Source organism: Passer domesticus, chromosome Z (genome assembly GCF_036417665.1).
Source record: "Passer domesticus isolate bPasDom1 chromosome Z, bPasDom1.hap1, whole genome shotgun sequence".
NCBI classification, from domain to species: domain Eukaryota; kingdom Metazoa; phylum Chordata; class Aves; order Passeriformes; family Passeridae; genus Passer; species Passer domesticus.
The window spans coordinates 73,220,432-73,234,891 of record NC_087512.1 but is presented as its reverse complement, the minus strand read 5'-3'; the positions used below and the strand labels follow the sequence as shown (position 1 = coordinate 73,234,891).

The window sequence follows — 14,460 nt, the reverse complement described above, 5'->3', positions numbered from 1 at the left end:
CAATCCCTGCTAGAGGTAAAGCTGAAACATTTTTTGTGGATATAATTGATTATAGAAACCATCTGAGAGATACTTTTCAAATTAATGTCTGTATCTGTTGACATCTCTATGTCAGAATCACAGAATATGCTGAGTTGGAAGGGACCCACAAGTATCATGGAGCCCAGCTCTTGGCATGGAACAGCACCATTCCCAAGAGTCACACCATGTGCCTGAGAGTATTGTTCAAAAGCTTCTCAAGCTCTGTCAGGCTTGGTGCTGTGGCCATTTCCCTGGGGAACCTGTTGCAGAACCCAACCACCCTTTGAGGGAAGAACATTCTCGTGATATCCAACCCAAACCTCCTGAGACAAAACTTCAGACTATTCCCTCAGGTCCTGTCACTGTCACCACTGAGAAGAGATCAGTGCCTGCCCATCCTCTTCTCCTCACAAGGAAGTTGTAATTACAGTGAGGTCTCCCCTCAGTCTCCTCTTCTCCAGGCTGAACAGACCAAGTGACCTCACTTGCTTCTCATACAGTTTCATCTCAAGGCCTGTCAAAGCCCTATTTGTGTAGGCAGAGGAGAGATAGTATTGATACCTGTAAGCAGGTTGATTCTTCTTTTAAATAACAGAGAGAGCTATAAGAACTGCATTTTTTGGGTATTATAAACTTTAAACACTGGGTGTCTTCATGTGACATATGAAGCTGGATAACATTCAATATGATGCTGAATAGCATTTTTTGATGTGACAAGGCAGGGTCCAGAATGGAGCATGAAATGGAAACCGAATATTTGCCAGGAGTCTGTGTTCCTGAATAATTAGTAGGCAAATTCATGTATGAATAATTGTAAGAGAATATTGTCCAGTGCTTCAGGTCACCTAAGTAATTTTGTTCTTGTTTCATTATTTTGAGTAAGTTCCAGAGAGTGACCATTATTCAATATGGTTTTGTACAGCACCACTGAAAATTTCTCTTCCCCAACCAGTAAAAGACATGCTTCCAATGGAGAAGTTGATGAACTTTGGCTTACCAGACATTTAAAGCAGATCAGTTATTGCCATTTTGTGCATACCTTTCCTCTAACAGACACTGGTGCTGCCCTTTCTGCTAATGAGAGAGCCCTGGGACCAGGAAGCAAATTCATTTAATCCATTTTGTCTCACTCTCCTTCAGGAGAAAGACTATAGTCACTGAACACTTGCGCTTCAGCTTTGCCCATGTATTTTAATTTACTTCCACAACATTTATACGTAATGTGATATTGTACACTTTAAAAAAAAATCACAGAAGAGTATGGTCATGCAAATTTAAAGGCAATTTGTGGCTACATTGGCATTGGAACAACCCTAAAGAGAATAATATTTTTTACTTCACAAACTTTTTCAAAAAGACTGAGAACACAGAACGGAAAGAAGATAATAATCTAATCTTGTAATTTCTGTCATTTACTTATTCTAAGGTACACAAAAGAAGCAAAAAATGTGATGGTAAGAAGTAAAACTTATTTCAATAATTTTCCTTGTTTTTCTAATTCTGTTGTCATTGATGTTAGGTGTGGCATAGATTTCAGGGAAAAAGATTAATATAACATTAAAAGATTTTGTAATCCTTATTAAATTAATAGAATTTTTTATTTCTGAAAGACACTGTTTCACCAATGGCAAGGTTATATGTGAGTAATGTTACCTGTGTGTTAACTGAAGAGTACAAAAATGTTATTTTTTAAGATTTTCTCAATCCTAAGGATTTGTATACCTAGATTTGACCATTTTGACTATTTTAAAACCTCCCCACAACTAAGTGATTGTTTAAAAGGTTTAAAGTGTACTAATATAATTTATTCTAATTCAAATTTTTGCCTCTTCTTGTTCATCTGCCATTTCAGCTTACGAAGAGGATCAAGTTAACAAGCACGTGAGCAAACTGGAACTTCACAAGCCCATGAGGGTGGACAAGTTGCACTCCCAAGCGCTGAAGGATCTGAATTATTGCCAGACCACCCTGAATTGCTGGTGGAAGATCATGGAGACAGGGGGAGATTTCTCAAAACTGAAAGACAGTAAAAGTCACCTTTATGTTTAAAAAGGTCAAGAAGCACTTGGACAATTATAAATCCGTCAGTCTGCATTGGTTCAATCCCACCTGGCTGCTAGAGTACCATGTAACCACTCATTCCCTCCACAAGTCCCCATCATTGGGATGAGAATAGGAAAAAGGTAAAACTTTTGACTTGAGATAAAAAAAAACAGTTTAATAACTTAAATTAAGTAGCAGTTATTGTTGTTATTATTAATATTATTACTACTTTGAAAAGGAAAAGAGGGAAAGGAATAAGAGTTGAGAGAAACAATGATGCATAATATAGTTTCTCACCATCCATTGACCAATGTCCTGGACAACTCCCTCCAGTCTCTATACTGGATGTGACTTTCTGTGTTGTGGAATAACACTTTGGCCAGTTTAAGTCGGTCATCCTGGCCATGCTCCCTCCTGGCTTTGTGGTACCTGCTCACTGGCAGGACATGGGAAACTGAAGAGTTGTTGGCTCAGAAGAACCACTCCTGAGCAACAGCCAAAACACCAGTGCGTTACAAACTTTGCTCTCATACTGAATCTGTAACACAGCACTATACCTGTTGTGGAGAAGAAAGTTAGCTCTGTCCCAGCCAAAACCAGGACACAGCCTCACTTCAGCTGTGGTGTGGGTAATGGAGCAAATAATTCTGGAAGCCACTTGCAAGCACGTGAAGGACATGAAGCTGATTGGAAGTTGTCAACATGAATTTACAAAGATGAGAACCTGTGTGATGGCTGTCTATGATGAGGTACTGGTTTCATGGGTGAGGAGAGATATTATTTACCTTGTCTTTTCAAAGGTTTTGAGGCTGTATCCTGAACATTCCCAAGGACATATCATTTGAGTATGTGACATATAAGTGGACAGTGATGTGGCCTGGAAAATGACAGAACTATCAGACACATTTTCAAATACCAGTGGGCTGAAATGGTTCCGATGAGTGGCATGAAGTTCATTTAGGCCATTTACCAGTGCTGTGCCCCAGGGGTGGATACTGTCTCCACTATAATTTGAATATTTGTTAATGATCTGAATGATTAGACAGAGTGCACCCTCAGCAAGTCTACACATGACACAAAAGCGGAATGTTTGTTTGATGCAGCAGATGCTTTTCCTGACATTCAGGGAAACTTCACAGATTGAAGTAGAAATTGTCAGGAAGCTCATAGTACAGGGAAAAACCAATTGCTCCATAGGATTTGAAAGGTTCTAGGGACATGCTGGGGGCTAATCAATGGGAAGGTGGCTTGCTACTGGGTAGATCTGGGCATTCTATCTTTCCTACTGAGCACAGTACTTTTACTTTAAGGAACAACGGCCCTTTGGTCTGTATAAGGATCCTTACCACCGAATTAAGGGATTCAGTCCTTCCCTACTCAGTTCCGGTGAGACACATCTGGAATTCTGGGCCCAGTTCTGCACTCCTCCGGCAAGATAGACATGAACTTACAGAAGGGAGTTCAGGAAGGGTCTTAAGGTTGGTGAAGTGCTATGCCTTATAAGGAAAGTCTGAAACCTGGCATTGCTCATCTTGAAGAAGGGAAGGCTCCAGGTAATTTTACCATTTACATAAATACTTTATAGGAGGGTGAAAAGAACATGGAGACAAATTCTTCTCAGCTGTGCTCAGTGACAGGAGAAGAAGTAATGCAATAGAAGAAATACGAGTCGGGTGTCACTGTGAGGTGTTTGGCCACTGGAAGAGGTTTCCCAGAGAGTGTGAAGTCTTCCTGGTTAAAGATATTAAAAAACTGACTAAGCACAGACTTGAGAAATCTAGTCCAAGAGCTCAATTCGCCCTCTTGGCTGAGGATTGTAAGGCTTGATGACCTACAGAGGTGCTACAAATGTCCCTTCTACCCTCATCAATTTTGTGGTTTCAGGAATAATTTATGGATTATTTAGGATTATTTTCAAATAAAGAAATTGAAGCTTCTGAGTATTAGCTCTAAAAAGGTATTTTTAATGCAACAGTGACAAAATATACTCAAATCTGGCTGTGCATCCTTCCTCCAACCCTCACACATACCTCACACATGGGCAGTATGATTTATCCTAAGACAAGTACACCAGGTGGGAATTGTACTGAGGTAAGAAACAAGTTGGGAATTGCAGAAGGAACTGTCTGAATGCTTGCATAATTAGTGCATTCCAGATATGGGGGAGTTGTGATGATTGCAGTTGGCTTTGGTACACATTTACCTGCAAAATTGTATTAAATACTGCTGAAGGCTGGGACAGCTGGACAAACTGGTCTCCCAAGGTTGCAGACAGCTTCCAAGTGAATCTCCACCCCAAATCCTGAAGGGACACCTTTGGGAGTAGATCAGGGATCCAAAGACAGGAACTCTTACTTTTGAATAGGTGAGTAAAAACACTAAGATCTAGTCACATATGGAGATAAAGTCCTAAAATAGCTCCATAGGTGGTTTACTGCTTTGTACTTGTGCATTCTGCAACGCCAAAGACTGTAAAGTGGTATATTTCTAGACAAACTTTCTTATACCATAATCCTATAGACATGTTTATATTACACACCTCATTGATTGATTGATATGTATTTTGTTAATATTTGATACTGTATTGACAATAAGTCTAATCAGAGTTATATGTATAATCAGTGTTATATTTCTTTCACCTGGCCAAAAGTCTTCTCTCTACTCTCTTCTGCACAGAGTTTGGTTTCCTTACACACTCTCCTTCAATTACAAGTGCATGGTAAATCAATTTAACACATATCTTGTCAAAACAAGATCTTGTTAAACCATACAGCAAGCTGCTGGTATCATATTCATGCAACACATACCTCTTATATATTTTTCTTAAGAAATTCTGACTATAGTACAAGAAAAGGCCTCAAAAGTCAGAATCCCAAGGCTGGGTATACTGTAAGACATATTTTCCTTGAAGGAGACTCTTATGAAAAAGTAAATTTAAGTGAAAAAGGTTTGTTTAAATTACTTCAGCTGTATTTACATTTAAACTGACAGTTTATGTCTTTAATTTTCATGTTTATGCCTTGTCTGTAAGACACAGCTATTTTTGTCTCATGAAGAATTGTACATGAATTAAGTAGTGAACTGATAAGGTAAAAAACACTTTGGGAAATGGCACATGTGATCCTGAATGGTGTAGATTAGAATGGATGACTCAACTCAGATCTCCTTGCTTTCTACTCTATATTGACAGGGTGCCTTTGAGGATTCAATTTTTTTGCATTGTGTTCAAGCAACTAGAATACATAGTCTCTTAATTAGGTGTTCTTGAGTCTTTCCAAGTCTCTAATTTTTTTGCATAAAAGAGTCCCATAGGACGCTTCATTTTGCATTAGCATAGCTTCCCTTGCATAACAATCCTTTGCCTTGAATATGAGAATATAGTCCACATATGCTATAGGTTGTCCCTGACTCTACTCTGATTTAAAAATTCGTCTTCCAGTAGGGGGTTGACACAGAGTCTAAATATCTCTTGGATACATGTAAATTGCTGTTTTTCCATTTCCATATAAGCTTCACTACTGAAGAAACCACAAATACCGTGCAAAAAGTTCTCTATTCCCAAATCTTAGCTCATGTGTTCATGCCTGTTCATATTCTGTCTTATTTTTTTATACTGAAAAATAGAACTGAAATATGATGTTCCAATAGATATGTGTTTCTACTACTGTAAATTATGTCACAAACCAAAAGATTTACATAACATTTCTTTTGGTATTGAAACATGGCTTGTATATGTACACAGACAGCAGTACTTGAGAAATGTGCCAATTAAGTTCTGTATTTGCATCATGCGTTGACCAAGATCTACTCCAAGAATGCAATGATTGACCTATAAAGATAATAGGATTAAAACATTTTAGATTTAACTAAGAATATTGAAGAGATCTAGAATAACTGGCTTGATAATTTTTGGGTTTCTCAGTTGTTATGAAAATGCTTTTGATTTTCAACCATCCAGTACTGAACTTCATGTTCAGTACTTCATGTTCAGTACTTCATGTTCAGTACCTCACACTCAATACCATTTCATCCATTTTCAAGAGCTACCTAGGCCACAAGTTGTTTCTTTCTTTTTTTTTCACTCATATCAATTCCCTAAATATTTTTATTCCAATACAAGCCTTTAACTAACTCTCCTTGAAAGAAAATGTTTACAAATAGTAAATATAACAATTAATGATTACAGTTGAAAATTATGAAAACCATGCCAGACCTGTAGTTTATTCCACCTGGGACAAACACAGCTAGAGGGTAAAAAAATTCAGCCTCTCATTAATCCTATCCTAATCTCTGCATAATTTGGATTATGCTACTAGCTCAATCCAGTCATCACCTTTAAATATCCCAGGACCATGGATAAAATTCTTTACAGTCAGCTTCTGTGAGGAACTGCTGAATGGCAAAAAAATACCATAGTCATGGATCTGGTTATAATAAAATCTTTTCTCTTTGGAGTTTTTTTTGTGTGAGTTCTATGCATAACTTCTGATTCAATTGTTCTTTTCAATGGGCTGCTACAGAGTGTTTTTTCCTTACACCTGCCTATATGTCTGCTCATGCTGTTCCTTATTTCCCAATATCATTATCCACAGTAAATTATCAGTTTGACTTCTGTCAGAATTCTGACAGATTCAAGATAATCTGTGGGCTTTCTATCTGCATCATATTTTCAGTTCATTCCTGTCTTTTCTTCAGCTTTTGTCCAGAAAGAACTGAAGTTATAAATAAAATCAGATTCCTCTTTGCTGAAAGTTCATGTCCTTATCTTTTAACAATTTTCTACATATATTAAAAAATCTAGATTTTTTTAAAGAAACCATTGTTTTTGCCTGTGCTTTTTATTTGTGTTTTTGTTTTTTTTTGTAATACTTCTTTCCAAGTGAGTTGAGGTCTAAGAACTGAACTCAATAGCCATTAACAATAGTCCATTAACAGCTCTATCTTCCAGAGCCTCCTTCTGCTATACAATTTCAAATAGACAATAGGAGCTCTGGGGGACTGGTACTCTGACTAGCATGACTAGTTCTCTGTTGCTTTTTAAGTGTTACACTTCCTTTTTTTTTTTTATACACATCAAGAAACTAACCTGAAAACCACCCATCCATTACTGGGATTGTGTCACACATACAGATCTATGTCTTATGAGAGAGTTTAATATTCGTTTTCTGCTCAGCTTTCTCAGGAATTGTTTATGTGGATACCTTGTATTAAAGGCTTTCTTTTATTTCCTGACTACTTCTTCTTTTTTTTTTTTTTTTTTTTGGTTTGGTGGTTTGTGGTTTGTTTTTTTTTTTTTGTTTTGTTTTGTTTTGTTTTGTTTTGTTTTGTTTTAGTGCCCTTTATATTGGTTCTCATGTTGAAGCTCCAGATTTTTAAGAATTTCAGTACATGCTATTAGTCCTGAGTAGTAATACTAGCACTACTTAAAAAAAAAAAGAGAAAACAGACCAAAACTAAACATAAGCCTCAAAACATTTCTCTCTAATAATCTTAAACATTATATAATATTAATTTATAGTAATGATTGAAAAAAAGATATTATTATAGTTTTAATTTCAGTTAAGAGTGTTACAGCTAAAATTTATCTCTATTTTTGCTTTTTTTTACAGATATGTCTTACTTTTTATGTATTAGCTTGAAGGCTAGCTGCTACAGATTTCATTCCCCGCTCTGAAGTTGTATCCTCACTGACTTTTAAGAAAGTAATTGTCTTTGTTTAGAAATCTTGTTTATTTAAATATTTCAATTAAAAACAATGTCTCAGCCTAAATGTGGAAACTCTGAAAGGTATCCAGGTACATGCAGAATCTGAAGTACTACCCAGATGACAAAGAGTTCAAGAATGAGTGTATGTGCTTAGACATATAAAATTTGGTGCAGCTTGAAAGCTCTAATCAAGATGTGCCAGGAATGATAAAAAACTGAATTAAGTACAAAAGGTACAAGAGTAATATAGTGCATTAACAAGATTCCAGGCAGTCTTCAATATGTACTTCACTCTTACAAGAAGACACAAAAAAAAGGAAACCTGCCATGAATGATGATTGTTTTGTCTTTAAGTTTAGCCAGGGGTAAACTTTCTATTGTTTTATATATATATATATATATATATATATATATATATATATATATATATATGCACACTAGGCCATTATGGTGCAACATTTGTATAGTTTGGGTTACAAATGCCTCATATATGCATAAAAGATGCTTCAGCAGTTTTTCCTTTTTACTTCACTTTTAGTCAAAATGAAAAAATTTTTAATGACTTAAATTTAGAATTTTTTCAAAAAATCTAAAAACCAACATAACATTTTTCTACAGTGCATGTTTTCTTATCTGTTTCTAGGTTTTTTGTCTGCAAGAGTTGTTAAGATGTTAATTGAAAGTAAACTCTTGTTCTGGAAAAAAAAAAGGTTTTACTTATCTTAATCAGACTTTAGGTTTTCAGAGAACAACTGAATTTTTTTTTTAAGTTAGATTTATTTAAGTAGTCCACAATATTTATACACCTTTATACTCTGATACCTATTTTTCATTTTAAAATCTTAGAAATAACAGTTGATTGGACCTAATCAGAACCGCTTGTTCTGTTATGTCCTTCTTTCTCAAGATCATGTATCTTTCAGAGGTGAAATGGAGTTTAATTAAATCCTTTTGAACTGTTTCCACTCTTTTTAGATGAAAGTATGAGAAAGAAAAAAAATGCTAATGCATACTACCTAAAAAGAACCCCAAAAAATCAACAAAACCCATCCTAAACATTACCATTTTCAAAATACTGATGACCTAGTTTTAGCATATTGTTCTCATATGGAATATATAAACTCCAGTTTTAACCCAGTCAAGTGATTTAAATTACTTTACTTTGAATTTAGTATCTGCTAGATAAAACCAAAAATACTTTATTTTTCAAAAGTTTTACGGCATCTTTACTTGATAACAATCCTTAAAAATAATCTCAGCTGTTTCATAGATTTAAATATTAAAAAAAATATTTTGAAAACCCTAACCTTTACAGGAAGAAACAAATAAGATATCCTTTGAACATAACTAGCAAAATTAACTTCCTGTCCATATCACTGAAGTGCTATGTCATCACCATTTATGAACAAAAGAGAATTGTTTCATCACTGTAAGTTGTACTAACTTTAACTGCTCATTTGACCCCTTCAAGAGAAGGCAAGTACTTTTATGCCTGAGAATAACTTGTGGCCAATCTCTGATGCAGATTTTTTTGTGGAGTGTTCTCTTGAACTGTTAGTGGAAATAAGGAAAGGGAGCATGGATAGTATCATCAAATTGTATCTGTCTAATACCAGTTATGTTTAATGCTGCTTAGTCAGAAAAGCACTTAATTGGCTGCTTTTTCAAAATGCTGTTTTCGGTCAAAAAAGTGATGCACTGAAGAAGCAAAGCCTATCTTTTCAAAGCAGGGAAAAGAAATATCTTCCTACACATGTATGAAATCAACTTGTGAAACTAATTCATTTGCACTAGTGATCACTATGGCTGGGGGCTTATTGGGATCAAAATCAAAGGCTGCAAATCCTTTTAAAGATGAAACCATCAACAATTGCATTAACTTGAATGGTTGAAGGAGATCAGAGAAATTCAGAACTGGTTTACTTGAGGGTGATGGATTCCAGCAGTGCTGAGGTATCCATGCAGCTGTAACCAGTAATCCCATAAGCACTGCCCTGTACTTCCTTCAATCTCATCCAAAACACTGTTTGATCTCAGAGCTATGATACTGGTTTATATCTATCTTGAATATGATATGAAGCAGCATTTTCTATTTTCTCAAGTTCTTCCTTTGTGGTTATGCTAATTAATTGCTCTTTGTGTAAAACTTGCAGGATTTCAAAATACTTATTCACCTCCATGTTTCAAAAATAACCCATATCCCTTCTTTTTATAGGAAAGGGAGACATATCTCCTAGAATTTTCTTCCTATTCTCAGTTATAAGTGAAATTGTGAAATCCGCGTAAACCTTCAGAGTAAGGAGAATGAAAAATGGGAGCTGTGTCAATAGTTTGTCTATGTAAAAATTGTATTTTGAAAACCTTTCAGTCTTGCTTGCTCTGTTTAGAACAATCAACACATTGTAATTAGGTTTTTTATTTCTATAGGATTAGGCTGATAGACCAGCTCTAACATTTTCCCCCCTTTTATTCTCTTCTTGTAACATAGTACAAGTTACTTGAAATACCTGTACTTTTCAAACCAATTTGTCATAGAAGGGATATTCGCTTATTGTGAAAAATGTTCTGCATTTCCTTGATTGTGATATCTATATTTGAAATACAGTGTTTTTAATGATTAATTTTTTTTTCTGATTACAGCATACTGCTGAATCCTAAGTCTGAATTTTTACAAGGGCTTTACAGGCTGGTTTATGACCTTGTGGCTCATTTAAACAGCAGTACAAGAATATGGGACCCATGTTAAGTTCTTTCAGGATTTTATTTGTATGACCTTGCAAATTATCTATGCTAGTCACTTTGGTGCTAAGTTTCTAATCTTTAACATATTAATAGACATGGTTTTGTTAGCCCATGTGTGCTAAAATTTCCATACACTAATGCTGCACTACAAAGCATGAAGTCCTTAATTTTGTCATAACAATGAGTATGACACCAATTCAAGTAATAGTAACAGTAAATTGGAATATTCTAGAAAAAAAATTATGTGTTAATTAGGTTAATATGGTAATAATCTGCTTACAGGTGTTAATAATGCGTACAGTTTAGACTAAATATCTTGTTGTATAATAAAAATAATATAAATATGAAGATACACATTTTAAAGTTTTGGTTCTATATGTTGTATCTGCTGTTGAAACAATATATTTTTAAGTAATTTCTAATTCTAGGGGAGACAAATAGTAACATAGGTAACAGAAAGCATAATAATATGCTTTCTATGTTTTTGTTTCTGCTTTGGTAGAAAAAAATAATTAAAAATCCATTAATTTGCCATATTTAGAGTGAGTAACTTGTATTGAAAGATAACTATAAATATAATTTTACCTTCCAATCAGGGATCAGGACAAATTTTTTCTTAGTGCTAAAACATTATAAGGCATGTTTGTACGAGAAATATGGGGATTGGCATAGCTGTCAAATATTTCTGATAAATTTTTCCATCTTTAATCTTTGAGTAGCAATTGGTTTATATGGAAGCCTTTTACATGCAGCTTCGTGACATTACTTTGTTAAACTACTTTTGTTAATATATTTTTTAATGCTAACTGTTCCATTTTGGTCAATCTCAAGTACAATCAAACATTTAGCAAAAATATAACAATCTATAATGATTAACTTTCATACACTGAATAGTCCCTTGGGTTTTGCTATTCCAGTTGCAAACCAGCTAAGTACTGCTTGCAGTTTCCTTATCAGTAATTGTCTATATGCTTTTCCACCAAACCTTATTTTTCCTCTTATCTCTTCATCCATTTCATTATTACATTCCACACATCCTGTTCTCTCTGGAGTTGTTGCCTGCTTGGAGCTGCAGTGATGAATCTTTGTTTATGGTAAATATTTGTCTATTTCAGCTACTTCATTACATTGACAATACACATATACTTCCTGGGGAAACAGTCTCACTGAAAGCAGTCAGGGTCCATATTACACCCCTCACTTGGATTTCACAAGCTCCTACCACTGCTAAAAAAATCATTAACTTGCCTTCTCTGGGCGCGCCTCCAATGCTGGCTGGAAAACTTTGAGTAATACATGTTCTTGAGATGTGTCAGAGATTAATATTATCAATACCTTACTGGAAAATTGTCATAATTCCACATATGCTTATCCTTTTTTAAACTTGTCATTCCAAATGCCAAGCACTTATGGTGTTGCTGTTTTCTATTGAAAAATGTTCTATGTTCTTTTTAGTTCCAAACAGCAATTGAACACCCTCTGAGATGGTGTAACAAGATGTACAGAAGAGAAGAATAGAAGAGCACCAATATGAATAGAAATTTTTTTCAATACAAATCCTCCAAATTACTAAGTTTTTACAATTCTCTAATTCTTGGATTTGAAATCATGCTTTTCTTCTGTAGTGAAAATCATCTCCCATTGCAGTGCATTGAAAACATTGTGACTCATCCATGCTCACCAAATTATCCCTTAGGGTTTTTACAGAGCCACAGGAAGACTCTCATTTACAGCTGCTAAAAACCTAATAGATGAGTCTAATATGCTTGTTGTGCTGGCTATTTAAAAGTAAACTACAACTGCAAATTGGGTAAAGTGTAAAAGTCCTCTGTCATGGTTTCTTTTTCTTTGTACCATCTTTCTGCAAAACAGTCTCACTGTGGAAAACTTACAGCATCTAACTTCATCATTATTTGAACTTTCCCTAGTAGTAGTCATCACTCTATGAAGAAAACGCAATTTATAATATCACCAAGCAAAGACACTGCAGGTAAAGAACATTTTATTTGTTCTGATGCTGAGAAAATTCCCTCTACTACTCCTGATTTTCAGAGTGTCCCTCTCTCTATCCTTGTTCAGAGAACTTTCTATGCCGAGAAAAGCCATTTCACGTAGAGCTGTCCTTGTTCTTCCTGCGCTTCGTATGCCTTTTGATAAACCTAATCTTCTAATTAGGCTCTGCATGACAATGAGATAACTTTTTTAGACTGTAACTGCTGATTTTTTATGTTGTCTCTGATGCAGTCTTGTCTGGAATTCTCAGCTGTGAAAACCTTTGGAAATAACCAGGAAGGTCAAATGTTTAAAATGTATTGCTGTGGCATAAAGAAAGTAAAGGTCACTGAGGCTTCTTCTATATTTCTTCTCATTTTGACACAGCATCTCTGAAACACCATAAATGCAAACATCAAACATATGCAATCATCTACCTTTTCCTGTTTATCAAATACATTTCTTTTTCCAATCATTCTGAACTCCAGAAGATTTCTTGAATTCTAAAATGCTGTGACATTTCCATCTGGTTCACTGAAAAATTCATGTCTCTCCTAATGATTTATGATTTAATATTATGCAATGCTGTGGAAGTTAACACGAAAAAACAGATGTATTTCAGAATTATAGTATAGTCCTTTCTATTTTCTCATTCTCATTTAGAATTATTTAAAGGAAAAAAACAGCACAGGTTTAGAAATGTTTTTCTGCTCTTTTGCGTATTCTAAGTATATTGAAATGTTGGTTAATAAAGACATATGGCTCAAAGAAAATAAGCATTTGTGTAGCTACACAAAATAGGTAAAAACCCCCAAGTGGCTAACTATTCAAGATTTTTCAGTTCAGGCCACAACAGAATTGAGATGGGAAAGGAAAAAGAAAAATCTAGAAGGGGAAGGGGAAAAGCAGGGAATTGGCAGCTGGGAGGGGAGAGAAGGGGCTACTAATATGTGAAGCATAACTCCTTTTTAAGGAATTTTAAGACTATTTTTGAACATGTCTTTTCAATGGTAGCTTAATATCAGTTGATAAAATCGTGTGTAGAACATCATAGTTTTTACTCAAGGTATATGTTTGATTAACATTTCTATGTTTCTACAATAATTAAGAAAGGTGCCAAAGCTTAAAGGAATTGAAAGAGATGTATTCTTTTTGCATCTTTTGCAAATAACTCTGGTGTAGGTGGGTGAGGAAGGAGTGAGGAGTGGAGGATAAAGGAAGAGAACGTGAAAGGAAGTTTTTTGTTCCCTTTTAAATGTAAGTGGAATGCTTTTAAAGACTAAATAAATGAGGCATTGGAAGTCTTAAGTAACATTAGCCATTTAGGCTACTTGCTTCCACAAGTTTTCAGATATAATTCCATATTCTATTCATTTAACCATAAAAAATGAAGTCTTCCTAAAAGAGTTTGTGTATGAATATAAATTGAATTTGGTGATTTTTTGCCTCTAGAGTTACTTAAGAACTTCAGGAAGTTCCAGCCTGAATTCCTTTTTTTTTTTTTGTTTATTTGTTTGGAGGGATTTTTTTGTTTGTTTGGGAGATTTTTTGTTTTGTTTGTTTTTTGTTTTGTTTGGGGTTTTTGTTTTGTTTTATTTGGGAGGTTTTTTGTTTGGGTTTTTTTTTGGTGTTTTTTGTGGGGTTTTTTTGGTTGTTTTGTTGTTTTTGTTCTTTGGGTTGGTTTGGTTTCTTTTGTTTTGGCTTGGTTTTTTGTTTGTTTTTGTTGTTGTAGTTGTTTTGAGGGGGTTAGATTTTTTTGTTTGTTTGGGTTTTGTTTGTTTTTTGGGGGGGGGTTGGTTGGTTGGTTTATTTTAGTTTAGTTTGTTTCTTTTTTTTTTGGTAACTTTTAGAATATTTTATTTATTGACACATAAGAAGTTGACCCAGACCTGTCCTGTTGTCTGTGAGTAATTAAATGGCTGGTTGTTCACTTCAGGAACAGGCCGAAGAGGATGC

The 14,460-nt window shown here is 34.9% G+C and overlaps 1 pseudogene; it reads right to left on the bottom strand.

Moving 5' to 3' along the window:
• The window catches only part of LOC135291261 (trichohyalin-like), a 78,523-nt pseudogene extending 71,202 nt beyond the window's left edge, over positions 1 to 7,321 (bottom strand).
• Between the last annotated feature and the right edge of the window lie 7,139 nt (positions 7,322 to 14,460).